Here is a 21236-nt window from a genome sequence, read left to right on the forward strand (position 1 = left end):
TATTCACTGAATGGGCATCACCTCACACAATGTGAGAACCTGAAAAGACCTTAGCCTGAAAGGGCCAGGGTCTCCCATTGCATCCTGGGCCATCTCTAGTCATCCTGGTGAATATCAGGCCACTGGACCCAGATGGTTCTGGAGGAGAAAGTGAGGCTGGTGACCTTGCACAGCCCTCCCTCACTCAAATCAAAGTCAACTGCAAGTCATGTCATCATTTCCCTGATGTTATGGTCCACTTCGAGAACAAAGCCCAAATACAACAACCTGTATAGCTATTACCAGGAGAAGGCAAAGGAATAAATAAAGAACATTAAATCAAGGGAGCAAATATTTATTGTATATCCACCAAATGTAAAAGAGGCAGCCTTGGGAACAGAAAGACCTGACACATACTGGTTGTGTGACCCTGGTCAAGACATGTAATTTCTAAATGTTCTAGTCATCTCCCTAAATCTGTAAGTTGCAGAGAAGGTGCTGACACACACACTTCTGGTTCAGTCCTGCTAAATGCAAAGCACTATGTTAAGTGCTTTGAGGGATACAAAGAAATATAAGACTCAAGGAATTAATAATCTCATTGGAGAGATAAGATGCTTTTATAATGCTTCCCTTTATTTATTCTGTTTCAAGTTAGCCTTGACTCCTACCTCTGAGCATTCATGGAGAGCTGTACTGGCAATCAAAATGGGCTCTTAGCACTTAATTCAACCAAGTGCCCTTGAAGAGTTTGGCCTTTGTTTCCTTGGTTAAATTAGGAGTCCTTGATGACCTCCTTCCCTCAATGGAAAGTCTAGTGTACATGGGTTTGAGTGACGTTTGTGATATCAGAGACTTTTAGACCACGTGGGTTTAAGTCGCATTTTTTGTGATGATTTTAGGTCACATAGGTGAGTCACATGTGTGACTCAACCTTGACCCTGAAAAAGATATAAAACCAGGGGTTAGCTTTCCTTTTTCAGAGCTCTGACCCACAGCAGAGCTCCCTGTTCTCCTCCCACCCCACCCTCCATAGCATATCTGGCTTTTGAAATTCTTTCAAAGCCATTCCATGAAGCCTTCCCTGGTTTTCCAAGCTTAACATGATCTCTTTCTCAAATTTCTCATAGTACTTTGTCTGGACGTCTCATTTGTATGATTATTGATTTATTTGGTCTCGTGGCTCAGGTTAAAGCAAAGGCCTTGATACAATAATTTCCAAGAAATTGTTACTGTGGCTTTGTTATTATGTGGTATAGCAAGCAGGCAAACAAAGAGCACACACACACACACACACACACATTCATCCCTACAGATTCAAGAATTTCATCCCAGTGTGAGAGTGAGGGAGATGTGTTGGGGAGTAAACATGCGCAAAGTTAAGGTTTGGGTGATGAAATGATATACTTGAAAAACAGACTAGGTTAATGTATCAACAACGTTACCAGCAGCTGCTGTGGTGGTATAACACCAACAACACCAGCACACAGGAGGGCTGCTAGCACAGGTTTTTTGATCTGCTTTACTGAAGGAAAGCAACTTAAAGGGATTCACAATCTAACTTCAATCAAACATACATATATCATTCACTTAGTTCAGGGGAAAAAGTCAGCACTCTGAACTTCAGAGAAAACACAAACAGAAATTACAAGCAGGAATCACAAGCAGAAATTAACACAAATCAACAGACAGATATATAGATATAGATATAGATATAGATTTATATTTCTTCAGGGTCAGAGCCACAACCCTCCAGTTCTAACTGCTCTAACTTTTTACTCCACTCCCTCCTGTTCCACTCATTCAGCAAGCTCCTCCCACCACAGGCTTCATGTAACTTAGGCTTCCATGTGACTTAAGCAAGGCACATAGGCCTATTAATGGATGGGAAGATCTTCAAATCAAACAAAAATACATTAACAATACAGTTAAGAACAGATAATTGGTGCCAGATGTGAGAGGGGGTGTACTTTGTCAGACCTAGATGTGACAGAAAAGTTCTGGGGGGTCACTAATCAATACCAGGCTTGAGTGAAGGTCGGATAGGTGGAGTTTCTTTAATAGGACTACCAACTAAGTCAACTATTTAAGACATCAGGAGAATGACTCAGGCTGCAACTAGTCAAGAGTTTCATCCAATCAAAAGCTGAAAGCATGATCTTCCTGACAAAGAATTAACATAGATCAGAATAGTGCAAAAGTATAAACTTCTTTCTTTGCCTACATACTTTTATGGGCAGTAGGGCCACTTAGCCTGAGTGACTCCATATTGGAGTCTTAAAATTATGACTATAACATCAATCAATATAAAGTTACAACCATTATAATTATTTATAATGTGCTTTGTTTTTCAGTTATTAATGTAACTGGGCCTTTACCCAAGCCTGGTACATTTTGCATACTATTCTGTCCACACAAGGAGCTATGACTCTGGAATAATGAAGAGAATGCTGAGCATGATGTGATGCTCAGTACCAGCGTAAGGAATAGATTGGATGTAGAGACATATGTGATTCTTTGCGAGATTCTGGTGAAGAGACTGAGAAAGAGAAAGACTTTAGAAGCTACGGGCATGTAGGGGAATTCAGCTCCTTAATATATCCCTGATTTCTAGCTTGCCTTCCTAAAGATTTCAGAGACTTTCTTGTGGGTGAGATGAGGCCCTCTCTTTTGAGCTGAGATTTTATTTTGCTCCCATCCACAAAGCTCAATCACTCTTGGGTATTTTCTGGTATATTCTATTCTGTATAACTTCTCTGGTTTCTGTTTGCTATTTGCTTAGATAAATGGATTTTCCCACTACTCATTATTTGTGATAGTTGTTGAGAGAGAAATTCTGAGACCCCAAATTCCAAGCACAGCCCATTTATTAGCAAGCCTAGTGATTGCCAATAAATGGGTCAATGATATCTCAATGAGCAAAGACCCCATGTTAGGAATGATAAGATCTTTAAAAGTGATTAACAACATGACAGAACAAAATCTCAAGCAACATAGGTGTGTCTTCTGATTGGCTAGAAAGAAAAAACCTCTGACATCAGCCTGACATTATATTGTTTGGACCTCTCTTTCTGAAACCCCCTTAACCATAAACAAGACATGCGATTTGGAAAATTTGGGAGTGGCTACAACAGCTTTGATTGAATCAGCTTGATCTTCAGTAAGTTTTTCCCAGAATGCAGGTGGTAGGTGAAGTCACAAGGATGGGGATACAAGCCACAATGTAAGGGTAGAGTTACAATGAACAAGAGTAGAATCGTGACCCAGCGAGCTGAGGTTACCTGAGTAAATCTGTAAGAGCAAGGAATTTAGGCACATATAGTGAAGGGGAATATTAAATCTGTGCTAGCTTAAGTCTTAAAACAGAATTAAAAATCAATTTTCAATTTCACATAGTCTTTTATGTAGGAAGGAATTGGTGGGAAAGAGTTAGGCTAGTAGATATAAGCTAAGGGCTAGCACCCAGGTTATTGTTCGAGCATCCAGACTCACATCTCTAGAATAGCAATATTTAAAGGTGGCAGATAGATGTAATTATAGTCTGATAGTTCTCATAACAAAAAGAGGGGGAAGGAACAAATGCCTAGCCTTGGCCCTTCCCTCAAGGTTTACCTCAAGGCAGAAATTGCAGTCTTTTTTGGGGAGGAGTGGTTCAGATTCCAGAAATATGTATTCTTGACACCCGTTAGTCAATTGGACAACACATGCGGGCATACATATTTTACGTGGGAACACGCAATCTTATGTGTCACACACAATCTACATATGTCATACTTCCTATTAGATTGTAAACTGGGGGTGGTGGTAGTGATAAGAAATGGACTGTCATTTAAAAAATGTTTCCAACACCCAGCATAGGCACTTAATACATATGTATTAAACAATTGAATCTAATCCAACAATTGAAAAGTTAAATAGTAGTCATGAATAAATGCTATTGGAGTCGAGAAGGGGACAAAATTGGTGTGATCAAGGAAAATGTTATGGAGGAGGCACGATTTTTATTTGGGTGTGGAAAAATGGAGTAGGATTTGAGTGGCTTAGAGGAGAGGGGAAAGAAACAGGAAATGCTAGAAATAGATAAATGATAGATGTGTGGAAACTTGGTGAGAGGTAAAGAGAGAGAAGAGACAGAAAAGAAAGCCATTATCTGGTTTTATTTCATCTTTTCTTCAAGGAGAAATTGATAGAAAAATACATTATTAAGTGAATTCTGCTTCTTTATAAAGTTTATAAGAGTATAAAACACTAATAGGTAGAAAGGAAGGATGAGGATATGCACAAGTACAGATAAATGCTTGACTCAATGCCTTGAAAAAAGAATAAAGCCAATTAAAAAAAATCTCAAACCACTTTTATTGAGTTAGAAGAGTTCACAAATTAGTAAACCGATAAAATGTACTGCTCTTTGAATTTAAAGTTTTAAATGAAGTTTATTGTTTTAACTGATAAATTAAAAGTCCTTTTCACAGCTAATTGTTTTAATTTACTTTTTAAAAACTCAAACATGAATTTTTGCCTTTATTTAAAAAAATAAACTTGCTTTTAAAGCCTGGATTCTAGCTTTGTCTGTACTTGCCAACTTGCACGTGATCTATATCATGCATACAGTAACATATAACCAACGGCTTCTGTGTTGAGCCACTGGTTCCCTTGACAAGTCACTGAATAAGATAGTGTAATTTAACTAAATTTTGATGGCATTGAATAAGTATGCATGGTAACAGCAAATCCATGGAAACAGCAAATAATTTAACTTTTACAATTTTAGCCAAATCCCATATTTATTGAGTTAAAACTGATTTTGCTATTAATGGATATTGCCATTTAGTGGAAAACCCAAGGGTCCATATATATTTGTCTGAGTTAATTAATCAGACACATGAAAATTTTCATACTTCATTATAATTAAAAGGAGGGGGATGGAACATTTTAGCTTCAACCTCTCCACCTAAAGTTTATTTTGAGAACATTGTAAAGATTTTCAAGTGTTTTAGGCTTAGAATCAAAACTCTCACTGTAATCCATTCTGCTCTTGAATTTATCACTTAGATGAGGAGACATATTGAACCTGTGATTTTATCAATATAGAGAACTTTCAATGAGGAAACTCCCTCTACCAATGCAGGTAAGCACTTCCTCTGTAACTTAAAGTCTTAAAGAGGTGTTAAGGGTATTGAGATTTTAAATAACTTGTACTTGTACTGAGCCCATGTATCATGTGTATGAGAGATGGGTCTTGAGTTTAGGTTTTCCTGGATCTGACACCATCTTTCAATCCACTACACCATGCTGCTCTCCATCAACCCCTTACATAGAAAGTAAAATTTGTGATTAAAAAAAAAGACTGCATTTCATCTACTTTTGTTGAATTGAGAGTCTTCTAGGGTAGCATTCTTGCAAATAAAGTAAACACAATTAATACAATATACTTCAGTGTGGTTAGTTCACTAACTGGAACATTCTATAACTTACTTTGGGATTTTAAAAATTATTAATTTTAGATTTCCTCAGTAAACTCCTTCTTTGGTCCTACCTTGTGGCATGGAGATGACCCTAGGCTCTAAAAAGTTTTGCCAAAGGACCACAAGCTCCGTTAGGTCCTACCAGGCTGGAAAAACTTTGATTGTCCAGACTAGGACTGGACTGCAATTTGGCCCAGCCCCAGAATAGAATAGAATAAATAGGAGAAATTCATCATTGGAATGGCCACAGGATGATGTGTTTTTCAACTATAGTAAATCTTTCAAGTCCAAGGAGGGTGGTTATCTATGTCATCACATAGATTAGGGGTAGGGAACCTGTAACCTTGAGGCCACATGTGGCCTCTTAGGTCCTTGAGTGCAGCCCTTTGACCACGTCTAAGTTTTATAGAACAAATGCTTTTATTAAGGGGGTTTGTTCTGTGAAGTTTGGATTCAATCAAAAGGCTACACTTGAGGACCTAGAAGGGCACATGTGGCCTTGAGGCCATAGGTTCCCCACCCCTGATATAGATGAAATCATTAATTGACTAGGACAGAAGGACATAAGAATTAGCTTAGGAAGAAACCATAGAGGTCACCTAAGATAGAGGTTCTCAACTTTTTTTTTTGTATATCATATATCCCTTTGACAGTCTGGTAAAGCCTATGGGCTTCATCACAGAATAATGTTTTTCAATTCATGAATACATAGGATTACAAAGGAAACCGATTATACTTATATGTAATTAGCAAAATATTTTCAAAACAAGTTCAAAGGCACCCAAGGTTAAGAACCCTTTATCCAAAAGAATACTCTTATTCTACAGATGGGAAAATTCAAAGTTCAGAGAGGTTGTTACTTGCCCAATTCTATAACCAGCTATAGGTGGAGGAGAGGTTTCCTGACTCAAAGCCCAGCACATTTTCTACTTTTTCACTTATACACTAATCATATATGTGACCAGAATTGGGGAACGGGTCTACAGGAACTACCCCTTAAAAAAAAAACCAAACCTGAAACTCAAATTATTTGTATCTTCTAGAAATAAGCTGTCTTGATGCAGTAATGGTTAACATTAGGTAAAAAACAACATCTTCATTTAACAGCTGACCAACCTTTTCCCAATCTGAATTTAGTTCTGGCTCAAAACCTAAATGCCATCTTTATTAGTTTTGCTTTTTGGGAGCTTGTTAATTGGAGACATTCTCACAGGTACACACCTTGTGATGACTATGAATTTAACAAAGGGAGGTAGAAGTGACAACTGAACTTACATAATTAAAATTCAGTGAGTGGGAGTTGTCTGTGTCAGTCACACCCTCAGTGTTACCAACACTTCTGCATTCATGTGTTAGTCTACTCAGGCTTTAAAAGGATTTTGTTTCCCAGCTAAACATCTGGGAAAGGGAAATTAACATGGAGTGTTGGGTTCTTTTTTCTTTTTTCCTATGGCAGAAAAAAAGAAGCTGAAGAAGAGATGAAATAGTATCTATTTTAAGGTGGGTGGAAGATGAAGTCCCTGAAATCAGGTCTGACAGAATTTCCTTCCCATGTGCTAAAATAGGCCTTTGTGATGAGCTATTTAAAAATCATCAAACAAATAAATTAAAGAAATGATGTATATCATCCAGTTCCAAATGTTGTAGATTTAAATGGCTCTTAAAAATTCATGAAACAAACATTTTATTTCCACTTGGCATTTTGTTCTGTTTTGTTTTGTTTTTCCTCTGGAACAGAAATGGAGAGGTTCCCAAGAAAGATGATAATGCTGCAACTGAATATTTGATTATGAAAAAATGTCTCAATAACTACACATGCTATCTTCTATTTATACATCTATTGCTTCTCTTTCATGGCATATATAGAACTCCACAAATATAATCTTATTAATTTTTGCAAGTCTTCTGTGAATAATATAAAGTGGGCAATATTATTGTAGAGATATCCCTACTAAGGGACAAGGAGTGCAAGTGATCTATAGATGAGGGATCTGATCCAAGTCACACCCAATTGGGAGGGAGAAATCAAGACCAAAACTTAAATATGTCTATAGTCTCCAATAACAAATTCAGCTCATTTCAATAAACATTTTTAAGTGAATATGCAGAACACTTTACTAAGTATTAAGTTAGATGAAAAATTTATAACCGACACCTCTGCCCTAATGTACTTCAATACTTGAATGGACCCACAATCTCACTGGAGTGGGGATTCTCTCCCCTGGTACAAATCTATGACCTTTATCTTGTGTAGTTCTTATTCTATGTCCCCACCCAAGTTTGTCACATAGGATCTACCAAATATGCTGGAGAACTTCCCCTTCATATTTTAATATTTCAAGGATACCAGTAAAACACTCAGACACTCATCTTTCATTTTTACAGCAAATTAAATTTCAAATGGGAAAGATATAGCTCCATATCTGATGGAAAGGCAGAATTTGCACCAATACCCCCACCTACTAGTGCTCCCCACAAATCTACCTTGTATTGTTTTTGTTTATACCTATGTAATAGAGGATTGGACAACGAGGGCTCTGTCCTAGGAGCATGTGCAGGAGAATCACATGGATGATGTGCATGTTGTCTCCACTGATAGAATATCAAGCTCCTTGAGGGCAGGACTATTTCATTTTTTTGTTTCTGTATCCTCAGCACCTAACACAATGGTTAGCAGATGGTAGGCACTTAATAAATGCTTATTGATTGATTGATCAATTCAATGACAGAACCAATCTGCCATAGCTAAAAAGTTACTCCCTCATGAAGTGAGATCATCTCATATCAATAATTTCCTCAAGAAATGACACCCCTCCCTGCCATTGTCTGTCTCATCCAATTTGGGAGTAGTTTTTGGGCAGAAGGGATTTGTGTTAAGGGCAGTGGATGGATGTAAGGTTAATGGGGAGTAAGATCTTCCTTGACCATCAATAGGCCTCATGCAGAGCCCATTAAGGGAAGCTTGCTTGCAGGAACGCTTACACACCTTTTGCTATTTTCTGATTAGGCACTGAGTCAGGAGGGTGGTGATGCCTTCTGGCTCTGAGCCTATTAACTGAAAGAGTATATATTCTGAGAGGTGAACTTTTGCTTTGGGGGCTCACTTACAAGAAGGATCTTGTGATTTCCTGGTTGAGACTGAGTGGCTGTATGTTCAGAGCTCCTGACTGCTCAGAGGTAAAGGCTCTGTCAATCCAGTGGTGAATGTAAAGTATATATAGGAGTATTGTTTTGATTCAGGCAGTAGAACCCTGTCTGTTGGTCTTTATTTCTCTTCTCTGTATTTTCTCTGTTTGTATTTTATATAATTAAAGAAGATTGTTGAACCCTGAAACAGCTGTCTTTCCTAGTAAAGCAGATCTAAGAACCTGTGCTAGCAGCCATCCTGGGTGTGCCGGTGTGGTTGCCGCTACAATGGATGAGTAGAAACTGAAAACCAAAATACTGTTAAGAAATGGTGGTCTTCAGGCTGGTAATACATAAATGCACAAAGGGTCTGTATCAGTAGCAGTGTGGGAAAATACCATCAAGATCTTTAAAGGAGTATATAACATTTCACCAGCAACTTGTGGCTTTCCTAGTAATTTTCTATTTCTGGATGTAGATCTTGAAAAGCTACTAGTGGAGATGTGGCCTCTGGGGGATAATGGAGTTGGAGGAATTGAATTTTAGGTCAAGTGAGTATTGAGCTTAGAGGAGTGCCCATGTCTATTTAACCTCAGCAAAGGGAGGACAGAGATGGCTCACACATAAAATTTAGAGCTGCTGGTCACTCAGGCCAGCAACATAAACCACTCATTTCAGACACATTGGAATTCTGCTCTGGTCTCTGTTGGCTAAGTATGACCCAGCACCCTGGTTAGCTAGTCCCCTCAACTGCTAGAGCTCCTTGGCACTTCACCCTGGACTTGTCAATATTATTCTTGTCCATTCCTGTTCTGGATTCCATATTGAGAATGGAATTCATTTTTTAAAAATTTCCCTTGTTTATCCTTCGTTTTTGAAGAGGATCAATGAAATCACAGGTGATGTCTCAACTTGCATGTAAATTGGATTTAAGTGAGGTGGAATTGCGCAAAATTGTCAGCCTCACTCTCTCTTTCTGAATCACCGAAGTTCAATGGCAGGACAAAAGTCAAGATGACTGGTGATGGCTCAGGATGCAGTGGATGACATTGGCATTTTCAGCGCCTGACCAAAATCTAAATGCTCCATAGCACCTGCTTCAGCCGCCTGTTGGAACAAATTGTTCTCACAAGCCCCATCTGGGGACTATTCCTTTCAGGCAATTCCCTGAGAAGAGCTATCATCGTGCCATCCTTTCCCCAGACCTACATATTCTAACCACCTCTGAGACAAAGATTTCTGGTTGAAAACTGTCTCATTTTGATGTTTAGAAAGAGAGGTTTAAAAAATATTATTAGATAATAATTTTAATTTAATTTTTGTTTTACCCAAAGTCACACAGACAGAACTTGGGACTTAGGAACTTGGAATCCTTTGGTTCCAAATAGGTATTGTATCCATGGCAGCACGCTGTTCAATTAATTGAATGTGTCACTCTTTTGGTCACTTCCTCTCCCCTATTGTTGTGCATCTCCTAGTGACTTGGTGACCTCATGCTAGTTCCTGGTTACCCAAATTAACCTACTCCAGAGATGTCCCAGGACCCACATATTTCCTTATTGCCCTCTACACAAGAGTAGATACCTTCTTGTGAAACAAAGTGAGATTTGGGGTCACCATTTACCTTTGATTTCTACCTTCTTGCTTGTTTTTCTTCGTCACAGCCACTTATTGGAGAGTCTCCAGGAGGTATTCTTTTTCTTCCTGTGTACCATAACTAGGCCACCGCCAACATTTTCTCTTTTTCAGAAATATGGTACATAGACTACATAAGTGATAGACAAACCTACTTATTATGAAAGAGTAAGACAGTTTTGAGGAAAAGGAATACATGCTATTTTATAGTTTACAGAAATAAGCATTTGTCCATTTCTATGATTTTGCCCAGTTTGACATTTCTCATTTTATATTTTGTATCATCTCAGACAGTACAAGCTAGTCTTCAGGCTTTCTATCTCAGCTGACTAGGCTTTGGTCCCCAAATCACCATGATGATCACCTACAATTTTCTACTTTCTTCTTGTTTCTCCAATGAGGAATTTTTTGGGGGAGGTACTCTCTTAGCCCTGCTTACTACAGAACCTGAGACACCCAGGTTACATTTTCTAGATGCAACTTGCCTTCTTAAATACTAAAACAAGATCTCTGAACTAAAACAATTCAATATTAGGTGACATTAATATAAGTGTGGTGCTTAGATTGGAGAGATAAAATAGTCTTATTGGCCAGACCATATCTAGAGAGAGTCCTGTTTTATATTTTAAAAGAATATTAATAAGCTATAGCACCTTCATGGGGAAACAGAATGATAAATGAATTTAAAAATCCTATCATGGAAAAACTCTTCGAAGAAAATGGGAAAGTTTGGCTTGGAGAAGGGAGACTTCATAGGGACATGACACACAATGAATGATTAACAAAGGTTTGTTGATTGATTGGAAGACAGCATAAACTTAATTTCTGTAGATTCAGAGGGATGAAAGTTCCAGAGAGAAAGATTGTCCTTGTAGAAAGTCGTGAAATTGAGCTGATTGTATGTACTATACTTTCATGGTCTATAACTGTTAGGCCTAGCTGATTGTTGATAATCCTTCTATTTAATCAATCGACAAATCTTTATTAAGGATTTCTATGTGTCAGGCACTCTGACAGGTGATGAGTATACAAAGACAAAAATGCAATTGTCTCTGTCCTCAAAGAGTTTAAATTCTGTTGTGGGAGATGACATGTGCATAGGTATGTATAATAAAAATGCAAGGTAAATATTTTGGATTGTGGAGAGCACTCCATGCTGGGACAGAGGGGTCAAGATGATCTTCATGTGGAAGGAGGCATATGTACAGAATTATGAAGGAAAGAAAGGATTCAAAGACACGGAGGTGAGGAAGAAGTGCCTTTCATACATGGATGACAGCAGTGCACGGGTGATGAGACAGAAGATGTCTTGTGTGTCTTGTGTGAGGAACAACAAGAAGACCATTTTAGCTCTACTTTTATCAATTTCTTATTTTATCCCCCACAGCCACTGTTCCCAAAATTTTCTTTTCTCTTTTCGCTATTAAGCCTGCCCTGACGGAAGATGAGCTTGCCTTCCCCCTCTCTGAGAGAGTGAGAATTATTTGATATCAATACTCTCACCTCCTCTCCCTTCATTTCTTTCCCCCTCTACTTGACAAATTTCCTGTGGGCTTTTTCTTCTGATTTTACCCACAATAGCACTTTTACCTGAAGAACTGAAGATACTTTAGAAATGTCAACACTTTAAAACAATCACACAAAGAACAAGGATTTTTGCAGGCAGCCTTTGATTCAAAGTGCACTGAAAACTGTCAGAACAACAGTCCTGCCAACGATGATTCAGGACACAACTCCTTTTTATGGGTTTTAGATTGAATTGGGAAGGGGGTGAACCTCTCCAAGTTAATTGCCTCAAGTTCTAATTTACTTTCACAATACAGGCATCCTATTTTTTTTGGTAACATTAGAGGAGACTACAGACTTGGGTAAGCCTCAGGGAAGTGGAGAACTTCACAGGGTTGTCACTAACACCTGAATGCACCTCACAAGGCAGTCAACACTATTTCAGGAATACAATTCACAAGTACGAGATCATGGAATCATAAATTAAGAATGAAAAGGGGTGTAAGAAATCATCTGAATGGTTTCAGATAGTTACAGATGAGGAAACTGAGGGCAGCAGGATTAAGTAACTTGCCCACAATCGCAGTAGAGTCAGAGGTGGGATTTGAACCCCCTTTTTCTAACTCCAAGTCTGTTACATTTTCATTGTACCTACACAGTCTCTCTCAAGTGGTCAGAATAGTCTCCAGTGTAAGATGTCTTTCAGAAGCTGGAATCTTCCACTCCTTCTAGACATTCAGATAAGAGGAAGCTAGAGGCACAATAGATAGAGCATTGGTCCTTGAGACAACATGACCTGCATTTAATTCTAGCTAGCCTCATATACTAAATAGCTATATGAGCTTGGCAAGTCACTTGACCTATGTCTGTCTCAGTTTCCTCACCTGCAAAATAAGGATAATAATAGCACCTACTTCCCAGGATTGTTGTGAGAATAACTGGAGATAATATTTTAAAAGTGGTTTGTAACGCTTAAAGTAGATGCCAGTTGTTGTTATTGTAACTGAAGGCAATAACTCAGTCTCCATGATAACTGTCTTCTAAACCTAAAATCCTTATCCACCCAGCTTAATCTATTTAAATAAAATAGTGGAATTTTCTTTTGAAATTTCATGTTTGGGGAAGAAAAGACAAGACAGCAGAATGTCAGGAGGTTGCACAGTGAGCCCTCCCCTACCCAAACTCCTCCAGACAGATTTGGAGAATGCACCAGGCTGAATCTTGATAGGGCAATTGAAGGTAAAGTCACAGTGAGTCATATTTTCTGGACTAGGTTAGCACAGAGAGATAGATGGAGAGGTCTGTGGACAAAGGGGATGGGCCTGAGCAAGAACTCACTGCATCAAGCACTCAAACACTCAAGGAGGACTGTGTGACAGGGCAGGTAGAGGTCCTAGAACCATTCAGGTCACATTCAGACCTATATCAGGGCACCTTGATGAGAACAGGTACCATCCAGCAGCTTTGTCACATGCTACTAAGTTTCAGGTCACAAAAGCAGAGAGAGAATGAGGGAAGAAGACCTGTGCTCTGTTCCCACTCCCTGCCCTCCCCCGGCCCCCAGTACAGGCCCTGGGATGTGCATTGAAAGAGAAACAGGTTCAGAGGCATCAAGCAGTGTAATTCAGACCCCAGCAGCAGCGCAGGGTATCAGTTCCAGCTTCTAGTCCAGTCAGAAACCTGCAGAGGAATCCCAGACCAAAAAGGAGTCTGCCATTCTGTTGCTCTGAACCAGCAGTTTCCTAGCTGGCTGATAGTTGTTGAGTCCAACGGCATTCTACTGTTACTCAGAACCAAGCTCAGGTCAGGAACTTGCAGAATTCAGACCAGGGGGGCAACACAGAAATATTTCTAGCCCCTTTTTAAGTAACAAAGAATGGAAATTTGAGGGAGTACTTATAAACTGGGGAACGACTGAGCAAACTGTGGCATACAGATGTGACGAAATGTTGTTGTGCTGTAAGAAATGATGGTAATTGTTTCAGGGAGATCTGGGAAGACATATGAACTGAAGCACAGTGAAGTGAACAGAACCGAGAGAACAATGACGATAGTATCTTAAAGACAAGCAACTTTGAAAGAATTTAAAACTCTGATCAGTGCAATTGCCAACCACAATTCCAGAGAACTATTAATGAAACATGCCTCCTACCACCTGAAAAAGAGGTGATGGACTCAGAGTTTAGAATGAGGCATCCATTTTAAAAACATGGCCAATGCAGAAATTTGATTTGCTTCCCTACATGAAGGTGTTTCAGGATTTTTGTTTTTCTTTTATTCCCATTTTTGTTGGGGGGGGGGTGGAATTAGGATGAGAGGGAGAGAAGACTGATTTTGCTGATTGAAAATTATGTGTTTATATATACACATGCATATATACATATAATTTTAGAAAAAGAAAAAAACAAGTTTTTCTTGTGAAAAGCCTTTAAGCTGAACAAATTCAGTACATCGGTACATCTTACATCAGTAAGAAGTCAAGACAGTAATTTTTCTCACTATTGCTATTTTACAAGAAACCAAGTATCTTGTAAAGATAGAAAGGTAATATTAACCTCTGTTAACACAACACAAGGGATTTCATATATAATCTACATGGAGGGAGTGACAAATTCTCTTGTTTTCAGGCATGTTAAGATGATCAATTCTACCCTCTCCTCCACTTTACGGCATTGATTATTCTGTACAGTACATAGCCACTTTTCATGAGTTGAAATCCTATTATCACTTTCAGGTTTGCAAGGTACACTAAAACGTCGAACGGGTGCTGGATTTTGAGCCAGAAGACTTAGATTCCAGAGCCTAAGGTGAATAGAATGAGGAATATAGAAGGAGGAATATAAAGGAATATAGAATAGGAATATAGAAGAGAACATTTTTCTTTTTCTCCTCCCACTTACCCTCCCTGTCCTACCAGGTATGTCACCATCACTTCTGTTCTACTAGAAGGATGATTGTTAAGAGAGGGGAAGATTCATCTGGGTTGTAGTCTAGCAATAGAAAGACTACCCCATACAACATGAGGTTTCCTCATTGGCGGATGTGGACTGGCATGCCCACTGACAGCTATATAGCCACTGGGGTAAGGACACATACTCTGCGATATAAAAAAAATTCTATATTGCTGAAGAAGGAGGAAATGTTCCTTTGCCTGAGCTGGGTAGAAAGGAAGTGTTCTTCAAGGAAAGTAATTTAGGTGGCCCCTAAATTTTCTATTCTGGGACAAAGCTTCTGTGGCACCTCCCTAGTTACTACTCTACTGAGTTTGAAACCTTCTTTTACCCTTACTACCTATGTGACCTTACACAAGCCAGTTAACCTCTGTGGAGTCCTCTGGCAAATGAATTTCCTTGTTTGTAAAATGAGGGACATAATATTAGATGACCTCCAAGATCCCTTCCATCTCTTAATCTGATTCATATAATTCTATACTTATGATAGAATAAAAATTTCCTTTTCTTTGTGCTAAAAAGTTCTTAATTGCATGAGATATATATTCAGAACTGGAAGCACCATTAGAGAAAAGTCAAAAAGCATTTTTTTTATCTTCCAGGCTTTGTGCTAAGCATTGGGGAAAGATAAGAAGAAAAGCAAAAGCAGTTTCTGGCCTTAGGGAATTCACATTGTAATGAGAGAGACAGCATATATTCAAGTACATATAGGGAAAATTAGAGGTAATTTCAAGAGGAAGAATTAAGATTAAGGAGGGCTGGCAAAGGATTAGTTAAGATTTGAACTGTCTTGAAGGCAGCCAGAGAATCTAGGAGGTAGAGACAAGGAGGGAAATCATTTTATGTATAGGGGCCAGTGAGAATGTAGAGTTGGGAGACCAGTTTTGCTAGATCACAGAATATATTTTTGGTTTTGTTCGGTCATTTCAGTTGTATCTGACATTTCATGGCCCCCTTTGGGGTTTTCTTGGCAAAAATACTAAAGTGGTTTGCCATTTCTTTCTCCAACTTATTTGTAGATGAGGAAACTGAGGCAACCAGGGTTAGATGACTTGCCCAGGGTCATAGAGTAAGTGTCTGAGACTGGATTTGAACTCAGCTCTCCCTGACTCCAGGCTTGCCTCTGCCTACTACCCAAAATATATAGACAGAAGTAAAGAGTAAGAAGACTGGAAAGGTAGGAAGGGGGCAGGTTGTGAAATGCTTTAAAAAACCAAAGGATTTTATACTTGGCCCTGTAGGAAATCAGGAGCTGCTAGAGTTTATTGAGTAGGGGAGTGACACAGTCATATCAGTTGCTTTAGGAAGATCATTTAATTCCACCCTTTCATTTTACATGAGAGTAAACTGAGTCCCAGAGAAGTTAAATGAATTGCCTAAGGTCACAGAGTAAATTAGTGGTGAAACTGGGATTTAATCTCATATACTGTGACTCCAAGTTCAGTGTTTTTTCTACTGTCCCCCTTCCCTAGTGTTGATAAGAAATCAGGCAAATCCATAGGTGAACAATGGATGGAGGCTAAATAGTATCTCCTTAGCCAGTGATAAACAGGCAAAATCCCATAAAAAAGTCACATTGAAGAGACAATATAAACATTGATATAGCACAAGAAGTATCTCAGGGGAGGGCTAGCTATAAATGATTTTATTGGCATAATTTAAGAGCAGTAGAGATGAAACAATTCAATATAGATTATGGTAATCAACATATGTGAGCATATATAAATATATGTACATACGTACATATACATATACGTATGTGTGTGTGTGTGTGTGTGTGTGTGTGTGTGTGTGTGTGTGTGTGTATCAAGGAAGCATTTAAAACAAACAGGAGTTATTTACGTCATATATTAAAAGATAATCAATTTCCAGTTTTCCACAACTAGTGAAATATATAGTCCCACCAAACAAAAACATTTTTCCCCCTCTGAGAGTTAGACCAGGGATGAAAAGCCCCTAACCCACAATTATTAGTTCAAACTCATACTATAAAGTGTCTGAGTCACTTTATTGGGGTTATCTCCCTGAGCTCTTAGAGGGCAAGGACTATTTTACTTTTCTCTTTGTATCTGTGGCACTTAGCACAGCGCTTTGCATACAGTAAATGTTTAATATATGCTTTTCCATTCATCCATTCTATTTCTTATATAGCTATATAATTAAAAACTGTACATATCTGGAGCAATGGGTTTGGTGCTGGGTATCCCATTTAACTAAAAACAGTGATAATCTAGAGGGCAGCCAGGATGGTGAAGGACTTTGAATTCATGCCATGTAAACATTGGTTAAAGGAAATGGAGATGTTCAACCTATAAGATTTAAGGCAGACAATTTCATTGTCTTCAAACATTTAAAGGGCCAAGATGTGGAAGACTGATTAGGCCTATTCTACCTGGCCTCAGAGAACAGATCTGTGAGGGGCAGGAAGAAATTGCAGAGAAGCAGACTTAGGCTCGATTTAAAGAAAAAAATATTCACCATTAGAACTATATGGAATGGAATGGGCTGCCTTGATGTGCAGTAGGTTCCCAAGAGGGGTGTGCTTGAGCCAGCTCACACTGGCTTACAGGCCAGTTGTTCAGTTTTCAGTGTGGACACTGAGACCTCAGAAATTAGCAAAAGCTACAAATCAGGGCAGCTAGGTGGCACAGTGGATAGAGCAGTGGGACTGGAGTCAGGAAGACCTGAGTTCAAATCCAGCCATAGATACTCACTAGCTGTGTGACCCTGGGCAAATAACTGTGTTTGCCTCAGTTTCCTCATCTGTAAAATGAGCTATAGAAGGAAATGACAGACCACTCCAGTATCTTTGTCAAGAAAGCTCCGCGTGGGATTACAAAAATTTGGACATAACTAAACAAACCAAGGTTTGATTTATTATTTTGTTTATTATCTAGATGAGGAAGTGATAGAGAAAGTGTTAATAATTTAGACTAAACTTAAAACTGTGTCCTGCTTTTTGACAAGGCAGGTTGTTAAATATTTACCAGCATATTGGAGATCTTCAAGCAAAGTGCTACCTTTTTGTTGGGTGTATTTCAGAGTGAATTCTTGTTCAGATAAAGGTTGGATTAGGTGGCTTCTGAGGTCCCTTCTAACCTGGACATTCTGGGGATTCCATTTGGAAAAGGGTAGGTTTGGAGAGGGAAGGAAAAATGGACTTGCCAATTTTAATCTAAAGGAAGTTACCCTCTTCTTTTCCACAAATACAAAACCAAACCAAGTGTCCACACATATATACACATTTCCTCCCCTTTCCCCAACTAAGAACAGTATGCCAAGGAGAGCTTTTGACACAGAAATTTTTAAAAAATGCATTTCAGGGGGACTGGGAGATTATTTCCTCAGAGGGGAAAATTTGATTTTCGAAATTGCCTGAACAGATTCTGAAGTGCTTCATTAAAATGAACTGGCTTCACAAGATTCCCAAAAAGACAAAAATGAACTGAAGTTAGTGATAACAAATAGTACACAGAGCAGTAAAGTCAACCTCAACTCTGAGTGTGCACAATGTGCACTTGACCTTTATAAGTGGACCTTAAATAAAATGAACTAAGTAATCTTAGACAGAAGATCACTTTAATCTGTTGAGTGTTCTGACTTGTTCCCCAAAGCCAGTGCTGTGTTAATAAATGTTTAACAACTGGCTCTCCAAAAATGTATATACAATATATTTTTAAGGTTAATCTGCTTCATTAAAAATTTTTTCATCACTCTCTTAAGTCTAAACAACCAATAAAACAATAAATCTAACTCTTGGTTTTATTTCTTGATTTATAAATCAGTGATTGCTGATTTCTGAAATGTAAATGGCCACATTCAAACTTTAACAACATACTCTGGTAAGCCAGTTTGAGCTGGCTCCAGCACATCCTGCACAAAAGCTAAAACACATCTTTAATGGTGCAATGAGCCTGGGATTTCAATGATGTTGAACCCTCCAGCAATGCAAATGGTAATCTAACTTGTGTAATCTATGGGACTCTTGGTTACATCCTCCTATTTGACCTTCATCAAATTCTTTTCACATGCTGAGAACACACGTGGGCTGTCCCTATTCCTTGCTTTTGCTAAAAGACTAGTCCATCTTTTTTTTTCCCTCCCTTCAACCATACATGTCTTTGATGATATCTTTTATACTGTTTCTCCATTCATTTCCTAAAAACATGACAAGGAACAATGTTCCAAAAAGCTCTAACTTGGCTCGGCTTCAAAGGACTTTATATTTCAGATGTACAAAAATGTCTGATTCTTTTGACTTTTCATGTTGCAACCAAAAATAAACCATGCTTTCAAGGTGAAACACAAGTGCTGTAGCAAGAGAAACAATGACTTTATTTAAAGGTTCTTGTGAAGGGTTTGTAAACTGAATTAACCTCAGTTCTCTAGGGAAAGAGTTGTTAACCCAAGAAGTTGGAGGATAGATTTCAGGTGACCTGTGAACTTGGATGGGAAAAAATTACATCTTTATTTTCACTAACTTCTAAATGAAAGCTATCATTTCCCTCAATTATCCATTAAAACAATTATTCTGAGCAGGCATCCATAGGATTCACCAGATTACCAAAAGATTCCATGATGAAAAGAAGTTCAGAACCCTTGCTCTAGGGCAGGGGTGGGGAACCTGCGGCCTCCAGGCCACATGTGGCCCTCTAGGTCCTCAAGTGTGGCCCTTTGGCCAAACCCAAACTTCACAGAACACCCCTGCCCTAGGGGCTCTGCTCAAGAGGTAGAATGAGTGACAGTAGGAAAGCCCAGCTCCCTAACAACTACTCCAGCAAGGATTTTAAAAAGAACAACCGCTACCACCAACCACTAACCAAGAAATGATCAAGAAATTCAAGAAGAAACTACAGTAAGTGTATTTTTCCAGCCAAGGTCCGCACAAAGAGACAGGCAGAAGCCTAAGGACTCCTGGTGTAGCTTTCAGGAGCCTTTCAGCTCCAGGACTAAAGGCAAGCTAGGCAAGTTTAGGAACTGGGGTTAAGTAGATACTTTGAAATGCAAAAAAAGGGATCAAAGAGGAACCTAGAAAGGTAAGTATATTTGAGCAAGTGGAAGAGACTATATAATAAAGAAATGCTTATATTTGAACAGGGGAGAAGAAACAAATGCCCCCTCAGAACTCTAGTGTCTTCAGGAGTCTTAGAGGTAATAAATGAAGAAGTGGCTTGGGAGCAACTTTGTTATCTTCTAATGATCTTAAGACGAAAAAGAAATACACTATAGAAGATAGAGGGAGAAAGTGCTGGGATAGGATGGGAAGAAAAATCAGTAGAGAAGCATTGCTATGGTCACCATAATACAAATACATTTAGATAATTTAAAATACAAAAAGATAATGATGGAGGTGGCAAAAGGCCGAACTACAGCCAAAACGATCCAAAAGGCAAAAGGCAGAACTCCAGCCGAAAACGTTTGCTGGAGGGAACTAAATATGAAGAAATTGAAGATAGAAGAAGGAAGAGAAAGCGATCAGGGCATCGGTTGAAGGTCTCAAAGTCAATATAGTATTTTTGTGAAGTGTTACATATTGTGAATCTGGGACTACCTAGAGTAGTTTTTGTTTCCTTGTGTTAATCTTTGAAGACCACGATTGTAGCAATATTTTCACAATGGTAACACTGGTTGAGATGCAGTCTTACTGTTATCAACTTTTTGCCAAACACATATTTATACTCTTAATATACTAACTGACATGTTCTGCGGATGAATTTTAAGTGGCTCCTCTGAACAAACTCATTTGTGATCTTTGCTATAAAAACCAACTTGATTAGACCTGTATCAGAGAAACTTTCTGCTAAGATTTTTTTCTCTGCAGTTAACTATTCCCTTTCTCATTTTAGCTGAATTGATTTGTTTGTGGTTGGATCTCATGAATTGATTGCCCAAGTATCTACATCTTCAGAATCTGACCCCACCAGATTACAAAATCCTCCTTTGAAAGGAATTTACTGACTCCATTCGGTGATTTGTATTTTATTCAGTGTTTCAATGTCTGGAAAAAGACCATTGTGGTCACATAAAATTTGCTCATCTCTTAAAGGTGCTAGTGTGAGTACATCAGACCTTAGTACAGACTCTCCATGCATTAGCATTTTCATATTGGATTTGGCACTCATTAAAGAATCCATGTGCCTGTCTAACTTTCAGGATTTCTTTGCAAGAATATAATGTGATCATATCATTTAGCCTTTAGTGAATCAAGGTAAGCAAAAGTCTTCAGATTATAGTAAATGCTGACTACAAAATCACTCACAAATATGTAGCTAATACTAGGAACCTGCTCTTTAGTTTTGTATAGTGCTCCAAGTTCATAGAGGGCAGCTACTATCTTTGATAAGATTTTCACCCAAAATTGGGAATTGATTGCTGAGGTAGAAAGATCAGAATCTTTGTGAGAAGTGACCAGTTAGAAATTGCGATAGGAGAGAGAGAAACCAGGCATAATTGGACATTCACCATAGATTTTGGAGGAGTATATTTCAATGGATTTAGAAGAAACAGGATCCATTTAAATTCTGCAAGAGACATGAACCCAGGGGAAAAAGGGAAGCTTCCATGAATGAAATTC

At 38.6% G+C, this 21236-nt stretch overlaps 1 protein-coding gene and 1 pseudogene across 1 annotated transcript in view; one reads left to right on the plus strand and one right to left on the minus strand.

The window, feature by feature from the left end:
* TMEM163 (transmembrane protein 163) overlaps nucleotides 1-21236 on the plus strand; it is a 411947-nt gene that overhangs the window by 31460 nt on the left and 359251 nt on the right. The window lies entirely within an intron of this gene.
* Nucleotides 18797-21236, minus strand: part of LOC118840101 — an 85126-nt pseudogene continuing 82686 nt past the window's right edge.

This window comes from Trichosurus vulpecula, chromosome 2, assembly GCF_011100635.1.
Source record: "Trichosurus vulpecula isolate mTriVul1 chromosome 2, mTriVul1.pri, whole genome shotgun sequence".
NCBI classification, from domain to species: domain Eukaryota; kingdom Metazoa; phylum Chordata; class Mammalia; order Diprotodontia; family Phalangeridae; genus Trichosurus; species Trichosurus vulpecula.